The 16271-nt window shown below is 44.3% G+C and overlaps 1 protein-coding gene and 1 pseudogene across 15 annotated transcripts in view; both read left to right on the top strand.

Moving 5' to 3' along the window:
- The window catches only part of LOC119818468 (DNA repair protein RAD51 homolog 2-like), a 437860-nt gene that overhangs the window by 285923 nt on the left and 135666 nt on the right, over positions 1-16271 (top strand). The window lies entirely within an intron of this gene.
- LOC119820169 lies at positions 14117-14237 on the top strand (annotated as a pseudogene).

The following is a 16271-nucleotide window of genomic DNA, read 5'->3' as shown; positions in this document are numbered from 1 at the left end:
CTTTCACAAACTCACTCATTAATTCAAGAGAATAGAACTTTCCAGGCTCCTGCACACTTATCCAAACTGCCAAGTCATCCCGTCCCAGGGTGCTCCTCAGTCTCTCTGGGCTGCACACACTCGGACTGTTTCTATGTCTGTGTGGAAGAGATGAGAAGAGAATGAGAGGCAGACAAACCCAGAAACATATACAGGGTGAGAAAGAAGCAATACGGGGGAGGGGGTGCGGCAGGTATGCCGAAGTGTCCATACTAGAGCAGCCTCAGCAATGAGGTCATTTGTCCCACTCTGTATATTAGAATTAAAATCCCACCAGTGAGTTGTTCTTTAGACCCCCTTACTGTCTTACAATAGTATCAGGGCTAGAAACGACTTCAGCAATGTTCTGTTTGTCCAACCTGCTGTTTCCAAAAGAGACTGAGTAGAAATAATGATTTTACTGTTTAACGTTTTTCATAATTCTAGGCCTGGGTAAGGTACTGTCATTCAAAATATCTTTTTAAGTTTTTGTTCCATTGACAGAAACCCTGACTCATAAATTGTCAAAGTTCAGTAATTGGTTATTACAACTTTTCTGTTTCTTAGCTCTCGCTTCTTCCTGGTAGCCACTGAAGAGACCACAGGTTGGGTCCCTTCAGTGCTGGGCCTTAGTCATTGGGACGTTTTCCCCATATTGATCATTAAAGAAAGGACCTAATGGTCCAGCTGCCTATAAGTGCATATCCTGAGGCAGAGTTGGCAGGTGACATTGGTATTTAGTAGCAAGACTGAAGCTCTGCTCAGCCCACAGCATTAGCTTGTGTTCTTATGATGGGTTAGGAGGGTAGCAGTTATTTAAATATGGTGGCGTGGCCCACTTGAGGAATCCCAGGTGACTTCATGGGATGGGAGACATTACTGGACTTCCATCCCACATTCTAGCATCTGGCATGTTGTTATCTCCTTATCTCTGTTGGTAGTCTTTGTAGATTATAGCACATGGATACGAACACTTAAAAGTGCATGGAAGGGTCAAGGATAGAACAAAAGAAAAACAAAATACACTTCTTGCTAGAACCAAAAGTGTTTTTTTAGTTTTAGTGCTGGAACTCCTTTCTATTCCTGTTGCAGTCAAGGGAATTGATGGCTGATTTCATTTGCAAGAGAAAGTATTTTGGGATTCAAATTCCCTAACCAGCCACCCTTGCAAAAAGCTGGAGTCCATTTGAAAGATTATATGCAAGTGTGTGTGGCTTGTGTGTCTTTTAAAATAAATTTAGCAAGCAAAAGCAGCTCAGAATGGTTGGGGCGAGTCAGGGACTCGTGGTTGTGAAAGAAGCAGACTTCAAAGCGTGGTATGAATTTTCTAGTTTTATTTCCACTCTTGCTTTCCAGCTGGATCTGCTCTGGATTTACTGCAGGATGTTTGAAAATGTGGCTCCCTGCTAATCTCAGACAGTTGCTATGATCAATGGTTTCTTTCATTTCCGATAAAAAACACTGGTGTTTCTGCTTAAATTGTGTGTACTTTCAGCTTTATTATTTTAGTTGTGATTTATTGTTCTGCATTACCCAAATTTGTAATCCATTAACCACAAACTTTTGGGTGGGTTGGTCAAGTTAGCCAACTCTCCCCACAAGTTAACTCCAAGGCCTTTCAGAGTTCAAGCTCACACTGAAGTTGATAGGTTTGTGTAGATCATGTCGACTAGGATATGGGTGGAGCAGGTTCATACCCACTCTTCAGGGCTATGGTGTATGGCTGTACTTGGTGCTTTGGGTATAATTGGCATCGGGTATCACCATGTGATTCTGAGGTTAAAAGGAACAACTGTTATTAGCAGCCTTTGTATTAGCATTTCCAGAGTTCCATAAAATGTCTTAAAACGATAAATTTCTTAGTTCACCTTAAGCAACTGAAGCATGAATGAGAGAAACGATTGCTCGAAGGCCACACAGTGAGAGGAAGAGGTAGTGCCAGGGACAGAAGTCACCATGCTTCCCACGAAACCTTAGCTTTGGAGACTGCAGTGCCGTAGGAGTAAGTTTTGGATAAAGATATTTAAAGAACTCAGTGATCTTTCAGACTTTTTATTCCAAAGCCACAGACATATGTCAACACACAGGGCGTTTCATGTGTTTCTCTTCACAAGGGCACACACATCTGCCCACGTCCCACATTCCCTGCATTCTAGAATCTGTGGTACTTGACTATATATTACTTCCAGCAACTGTTTAGATGCCATGAAAAGCCTAATTTATAGAAAAAAAATTAAAAGCACAAAAATGTGTGGTGTTTGGCTAAAGAAAATCTAAAAATTATGTAAGGCAGGAGAAACTGGAGTTGAGAGGAGAAGGGCACAGCCTACTAATGTCAGAAAAGCTATAAATCTCAAGAGGGAGGGGAGCTAGTTGAGGGTTTTCAGCAAGGAGGCCAAGGAGGCAATATAACCATGGCTGAGGGATCAAAGCAGAACAGGAACAGTAAAGTCAAACACCAGGAAGTCATGAGATCTGTGCTCTTTTGGTGAAGGGAGACGCAGGTGAAGCCCAGGTGTGATGTGCAGTCACATAGACGACAGGTTCGACAGCAGAGAGAAGTCTTTGGGGTAGTTTTGGGAGACCTGGATATATGGTTTTTGTTTTGTCGTGTTTAAATTTTTAAGATTATATTTCTTTATGTATGTACACATATATGTGTATGTGTGTGTCACATACATGTGGGCAGGTCAGAGAAGAACATGTGGGATTTGGCTCTTTCCTTCCACCATGTAGGTCCCAGGGATAAAATTCTGATGCGTTTATCTAGTTATTCTTTATCAATAAAAACTTGGGAGTCAGATATTGAGGTAAGAACCTGAATGATTAGAGAAGTGGTGGAGAGGTGACCAGTGACCTCCTCTCTCTCCTTCTTCCATCCAGAAGGGCCAAGACTCTTTCTAAGCCCCACCCTATTATTTCCTGTGTCTCTCTATGTGTTCTCTGCCCTCCAAAACCTCTATGGCTAATGTTGGTCAGCTAGTAGCTAGTTCCACCTTCTGGTTCAAAGTAAACTTTATTGTCAATTTCAGGAATGTCAGAGTATGACGAAAATATACCACAACAAAATTCATCATCAGACTTCGTGAGCCCTTTACTCGCTAAGGCGTCTTATAGACTTTTGTTTTGTTTTGACTGGGTTTTACTACATAGCCCAGGTTGACCTTAAATCTATGATCCTCCTGTCTCCCGCCTCCCAGATACCAGGATTACAGGTATCCATCTCAGTATCCTGCTCCAGGATAGTGTTCTGAAACTATTTCTCCTTATTCTCAGACCTCTTTACCATCCAGAATTTACTCTCTGGTTTCCCAGATCTGCACATGTTTTTGTTAAGGTCTAAGGGTCAAGAAAATCAAAGGGATGGGGTCACCAAACCCAAGCTTTGTCAGTTGCCTCAGCTGCGGGGGTAACTGGGCCAAAGAGAATGGTACAATCCTGGAGGCTTTCCAGTTGGAAGGAATCTCCGAGAAGATATCCTTGCTGGCCATCATCACAGATAATTCTATACTCAGAGTGGGAAGGCCAGTAGGTTGGCTTGATGAAGGAGAAGGGGAAAAATAGATGATTGGTTTGGTTTGTTCTGTGAGGCGACAGGACATACTTTCAGAACGCATTGTAGAATCGTTGGGGGTTGGCAGGTGGAGTGTCTCAAGATCCAGCCAGGTAGTCTGTCCTAAGAAGAGCCCAGCCAAACTCAGAATATAGCTGAACAATATTCCATTGTATAAATAGACCACATTTTCATTATCCAGCCAGTTGGTAGACAAGTGAGCTGTTTCCCAGATATTGTGAACAGAGCAGCTATGAACATGGATGTGTCCGTTATCTCTGTAGTAGGAATATGCCCAGGATTGGTAAAGCCTGATCATATAGTAGATATAATTCCAGTTTTTTTGTAGAGCCTCCAACTGATTTCTATGGTGACTTCCACCAACAGTGTCTTCCTTTCCCCTTATATATGCTAGAATGTTGTTTTTTTTTTTTAAATCTTATCCATTCTGACTGAGGTAAGATGAAATCACAAAGTAGTTTTGATTGCATATCCCTGATGACTAAGGATGCTTAAAACTGGTAATTACAATATCATAAAATAATTTGTGTTTCTTTTACTAAAAACTCTTTTTGGTTCCATTCCCCAAATTTTCATTGTGTTGTTTGTTTTGGTGTTTAGGGTTTTTTTTTTTAGTTATTTGCATATCTACTAACCCTTTATGAGATGTGGACCTAGCAAAGGTTTTTTTTTTTTTCCTATTCAGTTGGCTGTCTCCCCTTTCTTGAACCTAGAATCTTACAAAAGCTTGCGAGGTTCACTTAGTCCCCTCATCTTGGAAGCAAAGGAGCTTGAAGCACAGAGCACTTGTGTAGCTTGCTGATATTCACATCACAATAATTAATCGGAGCCAAACCTGGAGTCTGCCATCTGAGCCTGTTCATCAGCACATGGCGCTTGGCTCTCAAGGATCTATGCAGGGAGACTTCCTGGTCAAGTGTCTTGTTGCTGAAGCTGAGTGGACTGGAGGCTACTTCCTAGCACCACCCCACTTCCACTCCTACCCCTGGAATCTCTCCATGAGCGGATATTCAGGAAGGAGTGTGTCTTAACAATGGCAAAGCATTGCATTTCAAGCAAGGGAACTTGGATTTAAGGACTACCTCTGCCACCAACTGCTGTTCGAGCAAGTCACTTAAACTTCTCTGGCCTTCATTTCCCTTGCCCACGCTAAGTGACACCCGTTGGCCTTTTCAGAGTGTTTGTAGAGTTGTGTTCCATCTTTTCAAAGCAAGTGCTCTATCCTCCTCTGAGCCTCAGGCAGGCTTCTCTCTCTATCCTGCGATGGTAAGCAGCGTAAACCCCAGGGTGGAGCGACCCCTCTCCAGGCATTTGGCACCTTTCCTGTCAGTTTCTATGCTGGTTATCTGAAGCAGCAGTCTTTGCATTTTGAATCTACAGTCAATATTTAGCATGTTATCTATAAAGCCTGGTGCAAACAGCTGTGCAGTTAAGGTCTCCCTTATTTTCTTTGGAGAATGCTTGCTTACCATAATGAAGCTAACCCTTACATCTGAGTTGGCTGGGTGTTGTGCTTTAGGTGATTAGACGGGGAAAGATAAACAAATACAGAAAGGGCTGACAATGAGGTTCGTAGACATGCGACAATTTAGGTCTCATTGTTATACAGCACATAATGAGTTGCCAAGAATGAGAAAGTCCTATAAGATGGCTCAGTGGGTAAATGCACTTGCTCCCAAGCCCGGCCACCTGAGGTTGATTCCCAGAACCCCCATGATAAAAGAGAGAACCAAATTATTCTATGATCTCCACGTGCATATCTGGGCAAACAGGTGCCTGCCAATAAGTAAATAAGTAAATGTTTTTAAGGAAGAAATGGAGAGAGAGGTAAGCCATTGTTGATGACACAGTCTTTGGTGGCGACGGCACTAGCCACTGTCTTGGGATATCAGAACAAAACTAAAAAGACTCCTTGACTAGTCATCTTGAATCCCACAGTATGCGGCACCCTGGCTATCACCTGATAGACAGCCTTTGGCCCTGGTCACACCTACCGGCTGCTATGATTCAACTCCGTGCTTCACGGAGAATTTACCAGACTGGTCAGTGTAACTTGGTGTAGCTTTTACCGAGGTGGTCAACTCTTTCTCTTGGCTAGCTTTTTACTGAGCACCCAACCAGATAGACCATTGCTTAGTTCCTAGGCTCACTCCAGACACAAACAATTCAACACATGCTGGTGCAGTGGTCATGTCAGGAACCTGGCTTTCCTCTGCTGATCCTCTGGTTTTCTTGCCCCTGGAGGCTGGAGTTTGGAGTAACTATTGAAGCAGCCTTGAGAAAGCCTTTAACCCTTGAGGGTGTAGTTGTTTATCAACAAGTATATTCAAAAAAAGGTTTTCAGCCAGGGCCTTGCTACCAATGGCAGCCTAGCTAATTGCTAGAATCATAATGTGATTTGCTTTCCCCTCCACTCAGAGAAATAGGAAACTCTAATTCACAGGTCATTTCTGGTGTTGTCACCAACTTGTCTCAAATTAGGTTAGTCACCCCCTCCCCTTCCACCTTCTGTCTCGAGTTGCTTGTCTGTTACCTGGGCTAATGCCTGAAACCTCACTTTGTTTCAGATTTTTTGAGAAACCATTTCCTTTATGGTTATGTACTTATCAGTTGAGTTTAGTGTGATTTAGTCTAGATATGAATTAGTACGAGCCGAAGCTCACAATCAGGAAAAGTCATCTACAATTAGTCATGGCCTTTGTCCAACTGACATTAAGCACCATAATAGGAATAGAGAGAGTATAGTCTTGACCCTTTGGCCTCCTGGCCAGCCTTCTTACAATGATGAGCGTACCTGCAGTTTGTAACGTGTGCGCTGGGGATATCTTTGTAACATGTAGTTGGCAACACCTCGCTTTGAGAAGAGGTGCTTGGCTCACGTCCGATTGCATCGGGAGAGGACTGGGAGAGAAAGAGGTCGATAATGTGTGTGGACCCCTGAGGGACGGGGACCCCTGAGGGACAGGGTGATGGTGTGCCAGGTTGTGAGTTCTACCCTCAGTGAAGGAATCTAGAAGGGTGAGGAGACTCATGAGAAAAGCGGTGGTTCTGTTGACCAGTCACCCTTGCTCAAACCAAGGCTGGGAAAGGAACCCAGCTCCTCCTGGATTGGACGAAAGTATTGAATATTTTTTTTCCAAGCTGGAATTTGACAGGGTCAGTTCATGTCTGGGTTTTCAGCACTCTAAACAGGGCTCTTTTGTCTTGGGAGGCGGTCGGACTGGTTTTTCCTCCGGGCAGGTGCACAGAGGGCGGTTATTGTAGCCTGGAACACAAACACTGAGAGCCTCCACCCCCATCCACATACTCTCTCCAGCATGGCTCAAGGAAGTAAAGCGAACAAAGACTCTTGCAACACGCAAGCACTGTAAATGCCACTCCTGAATGAAATATTTCTTAAAACTTTGTATCCGTAACTTGATCGGCTCTTAAAAGTTAATTATATGTCAGAGGAAAGGAAGCCATTGGCTCCTCCAGCTGTCCAGGTTGAACAAGAGCACACAATGGACCATATCCGATTCGCAGCCATACTTAGGTAATCAGATTAATATCTCCTGAATTGAATTTACCCTTTTGATACGGACTCTTTCAGCTGCCTTGCTTCACATCTCAAATTTTGACAAAGCTGTGCGGCCTTTGAGTAAGTTCCCTGAAATCTATATGCGGGAAGCCTGTGCTCTTTGGAACACTTTTTGGGACGTGTACCAATTAAATCTGTTTCTGGCACACTTTTAATGGCATGCTTTCTACCCTCCTCCCCCCCCCCCCCCCGGGTCAACAACTGCTCCAAAATCTGAGGTCATTTATTTAATTTAAAAGCAAAGGTTATGGAACAACCATTGCCGGCTTCACCAGCCAAGTCCCCGTGGCTTTGAAAGGGGAGATGAGGAAGGCGGAGGGTAATAAACTAAGATACTTATACACACAAAATAAGTTAAGTACTGTGTCTCTGTTAAATGAGTGTCAAACAGGGTTTGCCCACACCCTTGCTGCCAACCTTCTTTCCCTTTCTCTTCAAACCAATCCCTTCCTTCTAGAGCTTGCTTACTCCAGAGGGAGTTTCACTCAGTGACTGTTCATCTCTCACAGGACAAACATCTGGACTAGATTTTTGTCAGCTGGAGTTGAGAGAGAACTGTAAATGATGCAGCGACTTTTTCATCCTTATTAAATTTATTTATAGCCAGTCTGCAGCCAGGAAGCGGGCCTGAGCCCTTGATTGGATGTTCTCGAGGAACGTAGGGCAGATGGCATTTCCCCCCTGTTGTTTTCTAAATAATATCAAAGATAGTGTTACATCATCCCCAGCTCTGGACTGTTTGTTTGTTACCCCGAAGGACACTTCATTAGGACATTTTGTGCGTCACAATTCTCCCACCGTGTTAGCTTATCCAGCGTGCCTTCCTTTCTGTCAGAAAGAGGCGGAAATGTGCCTGGCACAACATTTGAAAAGCTGCAGTGATGGAGAGTCTGTGTCTGCTTTGAGACATAAGCCAGTGTCATGGGGAGTTTCTTTGCCAGAGGAACTCAAACTGGGTCCCATTCTACCTTTCCCACTTAACAAACCTTCAAAGTTTGAGGCTGTCCCCCCAAAATCCCAAAACAACAACAAAAAACCCTCATTCTTTTTTTTTTCATTATTGAAATTAATACAAAAGGCTCTACAAGAGATATTTCTAAATACTTTGCTCAGCCCTTAGACCGTATTACATAACAATGCCTTAAGGGTTATATAATTATTTAAGAAACAAACCTTCTGACATAGTCTAATGAAGATTTCCTGTGGGCTCTGCCCAGCACTGTGATTTGAGATGATCCTTCGATTTTTCCCTCACTGCCACCTATAACTGCATTGTTTGTTTTGCTTTAAGGCTTGGGAATGAGGCTTGCTACCCACAGACATTTTCTTCTCCAGAGTAGAATCTGTTCAGTTTCTTGCCACCCAAGTCAGCCGTCCTCCGCCTGCACAACGGAGCTTACTATTGCTCATCCTGCTGAGGGTCAGTCTCTGTTGTGAAGGCGAATGGAAACCGAATGCACCTTTATTGGAAAAGCTGCCCCTGATGCCCACTCCCAGGCCTTCCTCAGAGGGAAGACTCTTAGGAAACAAGGGATCCCGCTGCAGTATCTCAGCACCCAGGGTCTCAGCCTCCCGTCCACCTACAGATCCTTGCTGCAGCGCTGCTTTTGCTCGGCAAGGCGGGTGGCTGCTATCTACTGTTGAACCAATGCAATGGTGTCACACTGGCCCTGGCAGCAAAATGAGCCCCAGGGAGGTCATTATTCATTCTTATCACAGTTCAGAGCACTAGGTCATAAAATGGGAGAGCCAAAGGTAAAGAATGTTTGTTATCAAGTAGGAAAAAAAGGACAGATACAGAGATGAAGTGCAGAGAAAGGTGAAGGGCTTGGGGGGGTAGGGGGAGGATGGACCAGATGGGCTCTAGATTTGACTTCAGTGTTTTCAGGTGAAAATTACAGGTTGGGTGAGGAGCAAAGAGTTTTCTATCTATACTTAGAATCAGCCACATAATTTTAATAAAATAATAATAATAATAAACACTTCTATTAAGTCTCCCTAAAGTTTCTTCCTTTTTCCTGTAACTTTCTCTCTCTCTCTCTCTCTCTCTCTCTCTCTCTCTCTCTCTCTCTCTCTCTCGTACACTCTCTCTGTCTATTGGAATTGGAGCCATGGCCTTGATACACTCTGTCCCACCTCAAGCACCAGTACGCCAATGCAGATAGCAGTGAGCGATATCCCACATGCCTCTCCCTCATTTATTTATTTATTTATTTATTTATTTATTTATTTATTTATTTATTTATTTTCTCTGTGTGGGTATTTTGCCTACATGTATGTCTGTGCACTCTGTGCATGCTTGATGCCCACAGAAGCCAGAAGAGGCCTTTGAATCCCCTGGAACTGGAGTTACAGGCGGTTGTTAGCCTCCATGTGGGTGCTGAGAAGTGAGCCTAGGTCCTTTGCAAGAACAAGTAGTGTTCTTAACCACTGAACCATCTCTCCAGCTCCTCCTTCCATTTTGAGGCAGTATCTCATTGAGTTCCCAGACTGAATTGAAGTTCTTATGCATCCTAGGTAGGCCCCGAATTTGCAATCCCCCTGCTTCAGCATCTTGACTAGCTGGGATAGCAGGCTTCTGACACCATACTTAGCAAAGCAGGATTGTGTGTGTGTGTGTGTGTGTGTGTGTGTGTAACTTCATGGAGTTGGTTCTCACCACCCATCTTTTCATGGGTTGTGGAGATTGCATGTCAGTAGATTTTACCCACTGAGCCATCTCACCCAGCTTCAAAGCAGCAATTTCAAATGCGTTGTGGTTGCTATAAAAAGTCCCAGATAATGGAGGTTAAATGTCTGTCAAAGATGTGGACATGAACTAACATTGTGGTATTAAACACTGATAAAGTTTGTTCCTCTGCCAAAAAGAGTGAGTGATGATGGGGAGAACTTTGGTGCCTAGTAGGATATGGCAATGTTAAAGAAGGAAGAATTTTAAACATATAGAAGACCCTATATAAGTTAACTTGACTGGCTATCGTGGGGAAACATAATTTGATGAAAACATAAGACTGTCTTTAAGGTGATAGTTGATGCTATAATATTATGCTAGTTTGGAGCCATCATCATACAAGGAAATTTTTTATCTATAATTCTGTTTCCTATCATTTAAAGCTTAAAAAATAAGTGGGTTTTGGCTGGGTGCGGTGGCACATGCAGGTAAGCCAGCATTTAGGAGGCTGAGGCAGAAGGATCAGGAGGTCAAGGCCAGTTTCAACTACAAAATGAGTTTGAGGCCAGCCTGGGCTTTATAAGACTGTTTCAAAACAAACTAATGAAAACGTGAGTTTTCAACCAGCATCCAATTTGTTTCCTAACAGATGGCTTCTGCCTTGGTAAAGCCGGTGAGGATGCCCGCATCTCTAGCTGCAATCCCTCTTCCTCTGGCATCTGTAGCCTCAGGATGAACAGCATAAAATTAAGATGAGAGACCTTGTGCCCTCCAGGATAAAAGGGCTCACACCAAAACTTCGTAAGCTATTTTCCCCTTAGGTATCCAAACTCAACTTCCTCTTGCCACCTGATGACTTCTCTTTCCACCCTTTTTGGGTATATTGTTTGTAAATCCATGAAACCTATAAGCCACAGGACAGATAAGACCAACTATTAAGTGATCCATGCCTTATCAGGGGCACGGTCACAAGTCTTGAGGTCAGACCAGTCAACTGTATATGATGAGGGCATAAGACAGTCTTTAAAAACAAAGTAACTTTCTCTTTGAGGAAAGATAGTTTGTCTAAGAGAAAATGAAACTTCCCAGAGTGGAAGGCAGCTTTGTATCTGTGGACTTGTGCTAGACTATTCTTCTGCCCCTTCTCAGAAGTTCTTCTTTGAACTGTTTCACTTCCTCCTCACAGATCTTCCCAAGACACCAGCTGGTATGCAGCCTCCCTGGTGGAGAGTCTGAGCTATGCTGTTCCCCTAGCCCAGAGCTCACGTTGGTCGCTGGCTGTTCGTTGCAAATAAACCTGTGAAGACTTTCATCCATTGCCCTTCCTTTCCTTGTACACCCCATCTTTACAGCGCAAGACCCAACCTCTTTGGCAGCTTGCTTGGAGGGGAGGAATGCAGAGTGGATTGTTGAGGCCATGGCAACCTTGCTAATGGCAGCCTAACAAATCTTCCATCATTTAGTTTTGTTTAAGGAAAAAGTAATAAAATTATCCTAATAAACTACCTCCAAATGCCTTAATGAGACTTAATAAGGCCAACTGGGAAGTAGGCAATGGCTGTTCCAAAAGCTTGATACTTAAACATCTGTGCATACCGTTTTCTCTCATCTCTTACAAACAGATGATAATTTACACCAGGAGAATGTTCGAGAACAATGGCCTCTTTTTTTCCAGGAACTCTGGCCACAGTGTTCCTATTGCCCATGGTAAATGGAAATGCCAGTAGTCGTGACTTAGACTATCTGAATTCTTGCTCTCCTGAGGAACTCACGTTCTGTTTTCAAGAGCAGCCTGCTCTACTCTAGTCCTTGTGGCGTATCACCTCAAGAATAGCATTTCCCGCTGCTGTCGGCCTGCAAAGGCAGTGATGCAGCTTCAGCGCTTCCCCCATAGATGTCATTTAAGAGAGGGAAGAAGTTAAAGAGAAAACAAGTAGATATTGGCACCAAACATTGTAATTCAATAAGTAGGCCCCCTGAAGCTTGACACTGCTATCTCCATTCATGTTAAGCATATCCCAGATTCATTTATGGAGGTAACTATCTTCCATTTAAAAAGGCCCCAATCCATTTGGGACAGTAGTATGGTGGAGGATAAATAGAGTTTTGTTTTGCATTTTAGCTAGTACTAAAATGTAAGTCACAAACACTGGTGATAAGATTACTCAGGACTAATTATGCCAAGTTAGTGAGAGCACCGCTGAGAAGCTCCTGGAGCCTCCCAGCTGCCCATGTCCCTGGGCGTTCAAAGAGGAGTAGAGAACTCATCTACTGTTCTTCTTCCCATTGTCTTCCTGCTGAAAACACATTGCAAACCAAAGTCCAGAGGGAAAAGGCTCTGCTGCTGTATCTTTGTCCCACTCAGCCATCAAGGCTGGGGAGGAAGGACAGATCAGCCTTTACACCCACCCTCCCCATCCTCCCACCTGTAGACCTGCAAGAGTCATCAGAGTGTCTGGTACCAGGTACACGTCTTATTTCCAGTGAACAAGACAGTCAGATGTACAAGGAAGAAGGGAGAGTGTGGAGGAGGAGGAGTCAGAAAGAAAAGACAGCACAACTCTGGCCATTAGTCAAGTAGTCCTGGCCTCGATTATATGAGAATGTCTCAGTAGCATTTCTTTTCTACAGATTATAGACGCTGCCAGTAGATCCTCCAGCTTTGAATGATTTTCCTTCCTACATCTTATTATTTTTTTATTTATTTAGTGATGTCATAACTTTTCTATTTTTAGAATTAGTGGAAGATAAAAATGTTGCTAAGAGCAACTTGAATGGTATTGAAAGTATTAGGGAAGAAATGGAGCAGGGATTATTAGCAAACAGCCTGGGTGTAAACACTAGGCCTGAAAAATGACAGTTCAGGCCAGTGGACCATCTACAGTGCCTATGATTTAAACACACACACACACACACACACACACACACACACACACACACACACACACACAAGGTCTCCTGGTTAGGATGTCTTGAAGAGTCAGAACCTGGGGTGGCAGAATCAGAAGCTGCTGATTTCTGGCCTTACGCACCAGGCACCAAATGCTTTAGTGATCCCTTTCAGAGTTAATGGGGAAAGGGTAGGATGTAAGTTTGAGGCCTTTGCTCAATGTATGTGTGTGTGTGTGCGTGTGCATATGTGCGTGTGAGAGAGTGCCTTTGTGCCTTTGCAGGTGCAGGTGCACGTGTGGATGTTGGCGGATAACTATGGAGGTGGTTCTTCCCCGACACCTCAAGGACCCAGCTTAGGTTGTTAGGCTTATGTGGTGCCTTTGGCTTGAGACATCATGCCAACCCCTTTGCTGTTATCTTATTCAAAATGCTGTTTCTGTTCCAAGCAGCTGATCCCAATTGTACTTGCTTCTACCTGTTGATTCTGATGTTCTGCATGGGAACCAGGCTGCATGGCCATGGCGCCTTCCTTCCCATCTGCCTCCTTTGTGAATCGCTCCCTCTTTCACTGCCTCCAACTTGGGCCCCCGAGAGGGCTCCAGCAGCTGAATGTCATTCTCTTGGGCCTTGGCCCAGGCACACATCTCTTTGGAAGGATGACTGAATCCCATTCTTCAGGCTGAAGTTCCTCTTGATTAGCAGCTCCCTTTGTGTGTTGTTCTTAACGGCTCTCTGTCTCTCATGGGTAGCTTACAGGGATGTGTTTGAGAGTTCCTTCCAGCTGGGAAACTGCCCAGCTCCCACCAGCTGAGATGGGGGATGACTTCCCTTTAGTTCCGCTGCCTGTGGACTACAAGGACCCCACTTCCAGCCTGGCCACAGTGGCCCTTTTCTGCAGTGCAAATTTGGCTCTGGATTCCGGTTTTCATTCTTCTGCCATCTGGGCATTTTGAGCACCCCTCTTATCTTCGTACCTTGGCACTCAGGGCCACATGTCATCCTATCATAGAGAGGGAAACAAAGGAATCCTTCACCTCTGGCTTTAGTTCCCCTGGAGCCATCATCGGTGGAGTGACAGTCAAGGAGATTGTGAGGGCTGCATAGATCTACAGTGATGGAAATGGTTTTGCTGATAGAGAACATGCAGAGCGGGTGACAATAGCTATGATTGTTCAGTACCAGGGTTCTTAGTGCCTAGCTTCCTTCTCTGCTGCGCTGCCCCCACCCCGGGAGGGAGGGGGAGGGCTAATTTGAAATCTAGGAGAAAGAAAAATAAAGACCCTGGTGGCCTCTGATTGCCACGGCCTAGTCAGACCTAGAAGACTAAGCTTAGGACTGGGTGTCTCATGTGAGTATAGCTCCCTACTAAGAATTCTGGGTACCAGTTTCCTGGAGGGGAGGTACCATTATCAAGGAGGTGATTTTCCCAGGGTAAGCCTCCTCCATTCCTCCAATTGTGGGAAACTCGATTTCATGATTTGTGGTAGCAGTGGACTCCATTCTCTCTCCTTTTATTTACTTATTTATTCTTAGCATGCCTGAAACCCTGAGTTTGAGCCCCAACACCATTCCATGTGTATGACTAGCTTTTCAAATTCCTCCTTCTTCCTCTTTAACTGCTGGTTTGGGAAGGGTTGGTTGGATCAGAGTCACTCTTCAGAGAAGCATCTGGAAAAATTAGTTCAGGCATCCTAATGGCAAGTTCGCTATAATTGTCTTAACTAGAGAAAAATAAGCATTTGACACAAAGACAGTTCTGTCCCACTCCCACCCCCACCGCAGCCTCTGGCTCTCATGCGTTCATTCTGATCCTTCACTCTGCCCAAATATCTCTTGGAGGAAAGGTTAACAAAACAGCCTTAGTCGACATCTCAGGATGTCTCAGCAGTGGGGAGGTGGGACGCCCCTTTGCAAGGTACTCTTACAGCGCTTGTGCGCTTCAGAGAATCCGATTTCACGTTAGTGGCTGATCATCTAGTTCCTAGCATTTATGCACTGTAGAAACCCAACTTACACATATTTGATACTTCAGAGCAGTACGATATTAAAATATCATCTTGGTTTTGGGGACAAAAGGCCACCTCATTCCATACCAAATTGATGGGCATTGTTTGTTTTGCTACTGGTTAGAACCACAGAGACAAAAGGAAGGGCAAGGATTTCATTCATGATTGTCCTTTTGGTCCTCTGGCCTCTGTGACGGGCATCGGTGGTCACTTTCCTATAAAACATGTGACCAACTTAACCAGAATCACAGGTTCTAAATTTGGCTTCTATTCTCCACCCACTACTGCCACCGGTAGCTGTCAAAACCCAGTCAGTGTGCCGTAAAAAGCTAATGACATGTGATGTGGGTTCCCAGACAGCTTCTGGCCTTCATCTTGTTTTACTTTCCTGTCTTAGTCATCCAGTGAGGGTCAGCTCTCCGCATGTAAAACTGACCTCTCCTGTTGACTGTTGATTCTTTCCAAGAATCAGACGTCGTTCATCCCTGGTATTGTGTTGAATGACCAAGCCTGTTTAGAATATCGAATTCTTGCTCCCAAAGTGTAGAGACGATGCCTTGACCTCTACGTATCTGTAAGTGAAGAAGGAATGTAAAGTCTCTGGCGCAGGCTGGTCCTACCACATGGTTTGAGGTAAAAGGCCATTCTTTTTCCTTTTAGGAAATGTTTGGAACAGCTTGGCAGCAGATCCGGGGCTGATAGTTATTCTAAGAACTATAGCTTTCTTCCACATAGGAGATTAAACGCCTGCTTGGGGTCAGATCAAAGCCTTACCTCCTGTACCATCTCATAGGACAAAAGGCCCCATGTTGGGCCAGCATGGCGGTCTCTGCATGTGTTGCTCCCTCCGTCTTAAAGGAGGCCTTTTTGCGTGAGTGTAAATAATTTGGATTCACCAGAGTCTGTAGCTCTCTACTCACAGTAAAGCTCTGCTTTCACTCACACTGGCTTTGTTATGGCTCTTCTACCAGGAAAGCAAGTTGCTGTCTTCCAGAGTTGGTGACGATCAGTACTACAGGGTGGCTCTGAATGAGAACAGTCACACTGCTCTGTGGGCAGTATTTTCTGTAGGGCATCAGCAAATATAGTTTTATAAACTGAATCTCACTGAGACTGTTTAGGTGTCGTCTCTCTACTTTCCATCTGTAAAATGGAAAAACTGGGCCGGGCGGTGGTGGCGCGCCTTTAATCCCAGCACTTGAGAGGCAGAGGCAAGACGGATCTCAGTGAGTTCAAGGCCAGCTTAGTCTACAAAGTGAGTTCCAGGGCCACTAGGACTGTTATACAGAGAAACCCTGTCTCAAAAAAACAAAGAAAAAAAAATAAGGAAAGAAAAGAAAAGGAAGGAAGGAAGAAAAAAAAAAAACCCAGAGAATCCTGCTCAGCTTAGAGGGATGACAGCAAAGAATTCAGGCGTTGTCGGAGCCGCACCGCCACAGACATTTTACGTTTTCTAAATTCTACATTTTGCCTACCCAAGGGAATCTGGACAGGGCACAACTGAGAACAGGGCACAGGAGGTCCACAGCC

Source organism: Arvicola amphibius, chromosome 7 (assembly GCF_903992535.2).
Source record: "Arvicola amphibius chromosome 7, mArvAmp1.2, whole genome shotgun sequence".
Lineage (NCBI taxonomy): Eukaryota > Metazoa > Chordata > Mammalia > Rodentia > Cricetidae > Arvicola > Arvicola amphibius.
This window is presented reverse-complemented; position numbering and strand designations above follow the sequence as displayed.